General features: G+C 46.9%; 1 long non-coding RNA gene across 1 annotated transcript; it reads right to left on the reverse strand.

Moving 5' to 3' along the window:
* Positions 1-491: 491 nt before the first annotated feature.
* LOC142087990 (uncharacterized) lies at positions 492-9,793 on the reverse strand. Its single transcript, XR_012675686.1, has 3 exons — positions 9,620-9,793; positions 7,920-8,044; positions 492-3,042 (listed from the first exon to the last, which is right to left on the reverse strand). It is a non-coding gene; the product is annotated as an uncharacterized LOC142087990 (long non-coding RNA).
* Between the last annotated feature and the right edge of the window lie 519 nt (positions 9,794-10,312).

The raw sequence follows: 10,312 nt of genomic DNA on the forward strand, positions 1-10,312 counted from the left end.
TGATTAACATATGGGGTTACTAGAGGTCAACTTCACCCAAAAATCTCATCTCGGGGTCATCCGAGGTCACCAATTAACATACGGGGTTACTAGAGGTCACCGATTAACATGTGGGGTTACTAGAGGTCAACGTTATTCTGAAATCTCATCTTGGGGTCATCCGAGGTCACCAATTAACATGTGGGGTTACTAGAGGTCACTGATTAACATATGGGTTACTAGAGGTCAACGTTAACCTGAAATCTCATCTTGGGGTCATCCGAGGTCACCAATTAACATGTGGGGTTACTAGAGGTCAAAGTCACTCCAGAAAATATCATCTCGGGGTCATCCGAGGTCACCAATTAACATACGGGGTTACTAGAGGTCACTGATTAACATACGAGGTTACTAGAGGTCAACATTAACCTGAAATCTCATCTTGGGGTCATCCGAGGTCACCAATTAACATGTGGGGTTACTAGAGGTCACCGATTAACATGTGGGGTTACTAGAGGTCACTGATTAACATACGGGGTTACTTGAGGTCACTGATTAACATATGGGGTTACTAGAGGTCAACGTCATCCCAAAAAATCTCATCTCGGGGTCATCCGAGGTCACCAATTAACATACGGGGTTACTAGAGGTCGCTGATTAACATACGGGGTTACTAGAGGTCAACATCACCCCAAAAAATCTCATCTCATGGTCATCTGAGGTCATCAATTAACATGCGGGGTTACTAGAGGTCAGCAATTAACATGCGGGTTACTAGTGGTCGCTGATTAACATACGGGGTTATTCGAGTTCAATGTTATGCAGAAATTTCAGCTTGGGGTCATCCGAGGTCACCAATTAACAGATGGGGTTACTTGCAGTCACTAATTAACATACAGGGTTACCTGCAGTCACTTATTAACATATGGGGTTACTTGAGGTCAACTTTACCCCAAAATTTTGGCTTGAGGTCATCCAAGGTCACCCATTAGCACTGTGGGTCAGCTGCGGTCAACAAGACATCAACCTTTTTTTTTTTTTTTTTTGGGTTAGGGGGTCACCACTTTGCACTTGGCTTCCCTTGACATCACGCTGATGCCGGCGCGCCCCACACTGGGGTGCTCTGAGGTGACTCTGCTGGGCCATCGGGCTGGAACACGCTGCCTCCATTTTCTTTGCCGCTTCAGCAGGGGTGAGGCACGGTGCCAGTTTGGTGCTTGGTTGGCTTCCGCGTTCCACCTCGGCCCAACCTACGCCACATCTGCCCTCAACACTGAGCTCAAATGCCACTTTTCTGGCAGGCGAGGTGACGAGTACGGTCCCCAGCTCCAGCCCTCGGTCGTGCTTCGCGGCTGCAGCGGTCAGTGAGTGCTGGAGGTGGGCGCTTACACCCACATCTCCGGTCATACACCCTCCTCCCGGTGCTTAGGGCTGGCTGAGGGAAAAAACTATGCCGCAGTCGTGCCCGGCCGGTCCTTGGCTCCCTCTGCTTTAACTCACTCCGGAGGAACCGGCTTTGCTGGCCCTCAGCTCCACATTTGTGGAATCTTTCCCTTCCCGCTCCTTCCCTTCATCTGCGGCTGGCGGTGGGGGTGGGCCGCTGCCTGGTTCCTGAGCCCCCCAGTTCTGCCTCTTTGCTTTCTCCCTGCGGCGTCTTCTCCGCCAGCCGCGGCCCAAAGCCCGCGCCCCGCACCCTGCTTTCGCCACCCCTCGGGGAGCCCCAGCCCTGGTGCTTCCTCTCACCAGCGAGTGCCTCCAATCCTCTTGCATTTCAGGGGTTCACTGGGCCTTTCGTTTTCACCAGTTCAGGTTACCATCCCCTTTCTGCCTTCGGTTCCCATCCGTTATTTGGCTGACTACTTAAAAATGCAGAGAGATCGGTATCGTGCCCAGGGAAAACGGAACAAACCAACCCTGCTCGGACGTGGACTGGTGGCCTGTAGAGAACCTGAGAGGAACCAATTTACACAAAAGCAGGCCGATTAATGAAACCCCAGCAAAAGGACAGTGAAGACCTCTTTGCAGCTGCAGGGATCTCAGATGATGCTAAATAAAAAGACATAATTAGTATTTCTCCTTCCACGGCCATGTCCTCTTCAGAAACGCAAGGCACTAAACTCTAGCTTAATTTATAAAAACAAGGGTCTCTGCTGAGTGTTGTACAAAGGCACAAAGCGGACTCAGTGCTGGGGACAGTGTCAAACACATGATTATAAAAATCACAAAATTTATTTTATTCCATTGTTATTTATTTCAAAACTCTCAGACATTCACTATCTCTCCAGCTGCTCCCATCAGTCACTTTTATTAGGCCTTCCCTTCCACGCATCCAACACTCTTTTAAGGCTGTCTGTGTATTTTCAACTGTGTTGAGAGGTGAAAGCAAATGCCTGATATTTTCTTAAAATACTGAGAGCGAGGGCAGGAAAAGCAGATAGGAATTAATTAGTGCTAATAATCATAGGAAGGATGATTTTTCCCAACCGTCTCACTCCTTAACCATGCTCTGTTTAACAAACTATGGCTTTCTAGACTTCATCGTCTACTGTGCAAATAAGAATGCAAATACTCATACAGGTGTCGTAAATGGTTTTATTCTAAACAGGGGAAATTATGGCAGATATTTGCAATCTGTGTAACATTACATACACAGGTCCTGAAAATTTCAACTTAAACTGCACCTACTTTCATCAGTGTGGGAACCTATGCAAAGCCAACAGAAAATCAAGAGCGTTACAGACTACTGATAATTTCCTCCGAGTACAAACTTCCCCGTATGTAACCGAGCTCGCATGAAGCTGCAATAGAGGCTGCCATCACAGCTCCCAGACACACATTTTGTTGCTAGGTCATCTCTGTAGCACAGAATTCAAAACACATTTTTCAACTGTAAAAAGAAAACCAAACCCTGCTGTGTTGAGATCGCCTTGTCTTTAGCAGATACGTTGGAGATGACTCGATTCCAGTGAAACCGTGTGTCAGGGCAGGGATGCAGAGCAAACAGAAGTCCTCTTTTACTGCCGCGGGGCAGTAATGGCTGCAGCGATGAGAATAACCGTCTGTCTGGAAGGATAAAATTGTTCGATCAGTTCAGCAATATTTTTCGGGAGCCTAAAACTCAGAAGCCAGGGAGCAAAAATACTACTATTTTTTTTTTTAAATCAACCAAAATGTGCTGAGCCTGGCTTGGGTTTTTAAAGAAATGAGTAAGTTGTCAATACTGAGTCAGCTCAGTACTGCAACCAAGACACGAGGTATGATTCCTCCCACTTCAATTAGCCACAGCACGTTCGGTAATGTCAGCTGAGACACAGCTGGGCCTTCAGCCTACAAACTGTAAATCCCATGAGGAACGGTTGCTTAAGTTACTTTAGTGCTGAACTAATTCGTTGTAGGCGGTAACTAACTAATGAAGTAATGCAATGATTTATATCACATTTAAAACCACAGCAAACCTAACACCTACGGTCATGTTGGTCAGATCAGAGTATACACCGATTCAGTGATTCTGGACTTGGTATCTGTTGGCATCCGCAGTCACTGGGATAACGTGACTATTCAGATGACGATACTCTACTCGGCCACCCACATCCCTTTAAGTGGAACCCTACTGCGCAAAGGCAAAGTCTGACATCCCAATTAGAACCCAGCAGCTCACAGAAATGGGGTCTTGCTGCTCATCCAACAAATAAATCCTACCTTCCGCTTGCCCCCTATTTCATTCAGAGCTTCCTCCTTTCTGCACTGTTCTCCAGCTTCTCTGCAAGCTCCTCCACCTCCCCTTCCACTTTGGGCCAGCACATGTCCTGCGCTGGGAACAGGACCACGTACCGAGACCGCACCAGAGCACACGGGCTCTGCAGCCCCTGAGACGTGAAAAAAACAGACCCCCAAAGGAGGCAGCCAGCCGCTGGTGCCGTGCTAACAAAGGGCTGTGGCCGATATCATTGCAATGCTTAAATAAAAGCAGAAAAGGGATGCAACCATGTGCCCAAGGGAAGAGAGTTGCTTTATAGACATAAAGGGAGGGAGGAGATGAATAGGTGAGACAGTCTCTCATTACCAGACATGACTTCACCTATAGGCCCTTCCTCTTGCCTCACAGCAATGACCCTGGCTTTCTTTCACAGCAATTCATGTATTTCAAAGGGCCAGCCGCATAAAAGGAATCTTAAATAGGTTAAAGCCTGAAACCAAAGAGCAGCTGTTTCATTAGCAACAAGAGAAGCAGAAGGGGAAAGAATTGTAGGACAGAGCTCCCTAAGTGTGCCAAGCGACTTGTATTTTATGTATTTTATGCTATCTTACAGAAGTTCTTCTAGTATCTGGACACATTTCAGATGCGCAGTAACTGATATGGCCAGGACCTGCCGTGTGTGTGCTCTTCTCTCCTTACGCTAAGGAAGATTAGTGGGAATCAGGGTCCTGGGACACGGACACATACAGCACTCCATATCAGCAGACATCCTTGCAGGTTCATCTCGCACTGGAAGCTTGCAGAAGCTCAGGTGGTGGCAGGAGGTCACCTGTTGGGGAAAGATCCCGGCGGAAGAGAGACAGATCCTGCTGCGAGTTGCACCGTTGCTGCGCTCTGACGCAACAGCTGGACACGCACTCTGAACTCAGGTTTATAAAGTATCAGTCGCACAAGGTGGATTCTCCGCATCCGACACATCCCTGGACATCTGCACTTCTCCTGTAGAGAAGAAATCCTTTCCATGCAGATCAATGTTCACCCTTTATCCAAAGACCCTGCAATTCATCAAAACGCTGATCCCAACCTTGAAAGAGCCTGTACAGACCAAGTTCTTCAGCTATCTGGGAATGACGGCCTGAAAACAGAACGCAAACGGTGAGCAGAACAAAGTGGCTCAGTGTGCTCAGTCCAGCCAGGATTCACTGTGTTAGCTGGGAAGAGAGCAAGTGGAAACCCATTCTGTGTGTGTGTGAGTACACAGATATTCCAGTTTAGAGCAGGTATTGGATTCAATAAAACTGAGTTTAGGGACGACGGCTCTCAGAGCTCATGATTACACCATCATTAGACAGCTGGTATGGACACGCAGGCCAGGAATGAGATTGAAAAAAAAATATCAAGCAGAGTTTTAGGCCACTAACAACTATACGGTGTGAGAAGGGATGAAACAAGCTGAAGCTAAATCCCTTAGATCACAGAGCAAGGGAAGGAAGCGATGCACCAACATTCAGGCTACAAGCAAGGCTTGGAAACGAGAAGTTCAATCCTAGTTCTATTAGACACCCGAATTTATCCAGAATGCCTCACTCCTCAGTCTCCATACAACCCACCTCTAGGGCCAGCTCGCCCTGAGACCGTCATAACGGAGACCACCACGGGGAGAGCCCGCACCGTTCGGCCAGCTGATCGTTTCGGTGATTTGTGAGGCAGGGCATGGGCAGCTGGCAGCCACCCATGGCTCGTGGTCTGCGGTATCATCCAGGAGCTTGGGCAGTTCCCCATGTAGCCAGAGGCTCAGCGAGGTTCTATGTGTGAATTCTGCCCACATGGTCCTATGTCAGGTTCAGAACAACGATGGAGGATGCCCTTTTTTGTACCAATAAGCAGAGAGCACACGCTATGAGAAGATGATGGTGTGTAAGATGTATCAGTCTTCCACCATCTTTGTACTTTATTCCTATGGATCTGCGTTGCTGCCTACGCCTGACCCCAGGCTGGTTCCTGCACACGGACTACCACTGGGGAATTCCTGCTGTTTTCATCGGCTTAGAAACTCTCGGCATGACCCGGCCTTCCCTCCTGCTGCCTCTTCCAGCCCCCAGCAAGCTCTGCGTCCGCTGCAGGAGGCAGAAGGGGGCGTGGGACACGTGTGGGGGCATGCTGTTGCAGGTCTTGCAGCGGCTGCACTAGTGAAGCGTAGCTGATATTCTTGCCTCTATACCAGGGAGCCTCTTTGCTTAGTTTCAGCAAAAGGTAAAGAAGATCAGCAGCCTCGGAGGAGCCACAGAGAATTGGCAGGTTTGGCTGCATCAGGAGGGGTCAAGACAAAGAGCCATAAGGAAAAGGAGGGCAGAGACAGGGCAAGAGAGAGGGAGGAATTTGTCAACAGAAAAGCAGACGTTTGAGAGGGAAGGCAACTAAAAATCCTTTTCTTTTTCCAGCCGGATGAAGGTTGTACAGATGGAGACTGCATTGCTCCTAGACTAGGACCAACGATACTTTTGACGGTACAAAGTGACCACAGCCAACTCAAGCGTTTGGCTGCCAAAGTCATACCTGAAGAGATGCTGCTATCTGGGAAAAGCAAAGCAAAAAACAGCTTTCTGCACGGCCTCTCTCTCGCTGTTTGCCTCGGCTTTAGCCTTGGAAGATATCTGGTGCTTTAAATACCTTGGCAGACAGGGGTAGAACTGATCCGAATAAATCAATTAAGAGGTCCACATCTGAGCTACCCGAATTAGACTCTCTTTAAAGTTAATGGACATCATATAATTCATCACACACTAAAATAGAGAGCTAAAATAGAACAGGTGAGTCATGCCTAAAAATACCTCATCACCTCCATTATCTAATAAGGGGAGCCTAGAGCGCCCAGTTCAGCTGCAGATGTATATACACCGCAGGTCTCTGAGGGGCTGAGAAGCGAATCCCACCCCAGGTTCCTGTCAGTCACTCTCAGTACCAGGGACGATCCCTTCTTTTCCAACACTGCCTGCAGATCAGCTGGGAGAAATACTTGCGCTGTGCTTTGCTGCCTTCCCCCCCAGATACGTGAGTGCAAAGCCCAGGAACGTGCCAGTCAAGGGGTCCACAGCACAGCTCCTTTCTCTTTTAAGGTACGTTCGAGGTATATGCCACTCCTGGAGATCAGAAGCACTGAAAACTGAGGTTTTCAGCCCTGGCTCCGTATCCGTAACACCGCAGAAGAGCTAAGCGCCACGTGTCAGATGAGTGGGATAAATCCCTCCCCGGCCAGTCCCCTCCCGCTGCAGCGGGCGGCCGCCCCGCCGTTAATCAAGGCTCAGCCCCGCAGCCAGCTCCTGGGGCTAACGCTTTAATGGGATCCGGCGAAGCGGGGGAGAGGAGCGGTCGCGAGAGAGATGTTTGCCTTGTAATTGTCTTCAAGGTAGGTGGGGAAGAAGAAGAAAGAGGGTCCCGGTGCGTCGGGCCAGGAGGGTTTAAAGACAAAACTGCCTGGCCGTGGCCTGCAGGGATCGTTATTGGCAGGAAAGTCAGCTTTGGGGCTGAGAATCACATAGCACTCTTGGAAAGAAAAGCTCTTATAACTGAGAAGAAAAGGCTTTCCCGCGCAGGGCCTGACGATATCAGTGGGAAGACCTGCATGTATTCGAAAGCTTCAGTTATCCACGTTGTTAGCATCACCTCCAGAGAGGCTGCGGTGGGGGACAGAATTCGTTACGTGTGGCAGAGCTGCCAGGAAAGGATGGCAAAATGGTTTGGGCAGCACAGCCCAACCCAGAAACCAGACCCGACTTCTGTGTCAATTCCAAAAATAACAGTTGGGTTTGTTTTCTTTTTTTCATCAAACCTTCTTCCCGCAGCCCCCTAATATCACAGCATATTTCTCATGACCAGTGCTCCTCCATGACTACACTGGTACCCAAGACCTGCTTTCACCACGGCAGACCACGACCTCCAGATCAGGATACACCGGTGCTATTGGATGAGCCCTCAGTTCACGCTCTGGGTTGCCCAGCCCAAATCCTTTTCCTCAGGCACAAGGTGCATGATATTCTTGCCGTGTGCTAAAATTTTATCTTGGGTTACTATGAGCAGTTAGCTTTCCTTCTCAGCACTCCTAGACAACTGGCTGTCAGGGAGCGTGTACGGCTATTGACCGCCTGCCTTCCTGCCCACGGTTCCCTGCTCCCAGCCCGCGGACCCTTCCTATCGCCCGAGATAACCCTTCGCAGAGCATCTCCCAGCACAGCGCTGAACTCACCGTAATAAATCCTGACGCTGGCCAGCAGTCCTCTGCTAGCACGCAGGAACGAAGGAACAACGCTCGCCATTTATGCTTCCAAGGCAACCGCGGGCACGATCGCAGACATTTCCACTTTTAAGAACCTGTTTGTACATACAATATAAAGAATTTAGTCAAAGCTACTTTGGAGTTATCAATAACTTACCGTTGCAAAACTGGATGCCTTTTGGGTGACTATCCCAATACGGGCTGTGCAGATTCTCGGTAATTAGCCCTAAAAACATCATCATTAAACTTTAAACTAATATAAAGAAAATGTGCAACCGAGCATGCTAATAATAGCACCACCAGTTTCTTATACTGAATGTCTCCATAAAGATATTCTTTATAACACCTTTGGCACAACTGGGACCTTGCATAATTAAATTTAATTTCACTTTCTTACAACTCTAAGCATAACTGGAGATTTCTAATTAGTTACAATTCTTCTTCTCAGAAATGTGTTCTGTTTAGTACAATCTTGTTTTTATCTACCCAAATGCCATATGTATTTATTATTATTATTATCTCTTACTGATACCTTTTTGACCCAAGATACGCCTCCCAACACAACTCTTTGTGTGGCATCTGCTTTGGGTGGTAAAATAATTTACTAAGTGAAAAATAGCGGTTTATGAAGATAAGATAATTTTCCATTCTACTATTTTAAGCAGAGATAAAAATGCAGGCTGATTATCTTCTAAATCTAACATTTCCACACTCCACCCCACCAAAAGCTGCTAATAAAGTGGCCTCAAGAGAACTTCTCTCATTAACGAAACTTCCTCACCTAATTGTGTTTCCCTTCTGATAGAAGACAGCAGACAAGTAGGCTACAATTTTCTCTCCATGGCTACAACGCCTGGCTGGCTGGCAAGCCCACGAGCACTCCTCATGCCGCTCAGTGGGACATGCAGGTATTGCAAGGCCAGTAACATCCACGCCCAAGAAGCCCACCCTGGTATCAGCAGAAGGGGTACATTGGCCCGTGTCGGTGCAACGCTCGGCGAGGTGCTCCCAGACACAACCCACGCCCGCGTGCTACCTGTGCTCCTGAAGCCATGTGGTGCCAATTACAAGAGCAACCAGGCAAAAAGTACCTCTACTTTCTGCACAATTATGCCTCGAGCTGAAAAAGCCCAGATGCGGTCTCTCACAGAGTTCACTCAAGCAAGAGGCAGAGGTTGAATTACCAGCTAAAATGGAAATAGACAAAAAGTGATAAATTTGAGAACAAAACACCAGAACTTATTTACTTCCCAAGACATTAATGAACCTCAAGAGCTCACAGGTTGCATAGCAACTTAAACAAACTTTAAAAATCCCCTTATAAAATCTGGGGAATTACAACCGGTGGAATTGGCTTCATGCTCGTCTTCCCTCTAGTTCACTACAGGTACCAACTTGGTGAAATATAGAAGGGAAATGGCAAGAGAAACCTATATCAAAATGAAAACAACATTAAACGAAGGAGTTGGAGCAGGTCAGAAGTAGCGCGTAACTTTACATATAATGTAAGTTATTTTGTCGTAGAGATGCTTACCATTTCTTTAGTGTTTTATATTCACAGATGTAGGACACAGAATGCCTTTGGAGGTGGATTCTACCACACACGAGGCTTTGAAAAGATCCACCAGCAAGTTAAAAGTAATTTAATTTAGAAAAGTATTTGTACTTACCAAATATACCGCAGAGTCTCAATGCTTTCTAGGTCAATGCTGTATCTGACTTAGTTTGCAGTTTTCTCAACACCAAGCATTCAGAAATCCTAAATATAACACCAACGTCATATTACTTAAATATATAATGAGATCATTTTATGCATACAGGTTGTTTATTCTCCATGCTTTCCACGTTTTTTTTTCCTGGACGGGAGCATTAGAAATTTACTTAGGGGATAGGGGCGAAAGAAGCTAAAGTTTTAGGTTACTGTGTTTCAGCTGGGACATCAAGAAGCATACCAACCCCCCCCCCCAGCATTTTTAGGTTAACGATACAATCACAGCAATTAACAATAATTTGAAAATTACCAATTAAATTGGGGTTTGTAGGCTTAGTCTCAGACTCGGTCTCTTCTGTCAAGAAATATACTTGACAAAATTGGTTTAAACAATTCAAAAAGTTAATATATCTAAATTTAGTGTCTACCATGCACACACTTAAAAGACAACCCCCGACTGTATGAAAATTATTTTGGTACCAAAAATTACTGGTTTATGGAATATAGCAGAATCCAGCCCACAATTTTTAATATGCCAATGTCAAATATGATAGATTAAACACGAGGTTTCATGTTCGGCATATAAAGCTCTCTATTCTAGGTCACTGGCAGTAACCCTCCATCGTAAAGCAGTAATGAGCTTTATAGTTTT

The sequence above is a fragment of the Calonectris borealis genome, chromosome 14 (genome assembly GCF_964195595.1).
Source record: "Calonectris borealis chromosome 14, bCalBor7.hap1.2, whole genome shotgun sequence".
Lineage (NCBI taxonomy): Eukaryota > Metazoa > Chordata > Aves > Procellariiformes > Procellariidae > Calonectris > Calonectris borealis.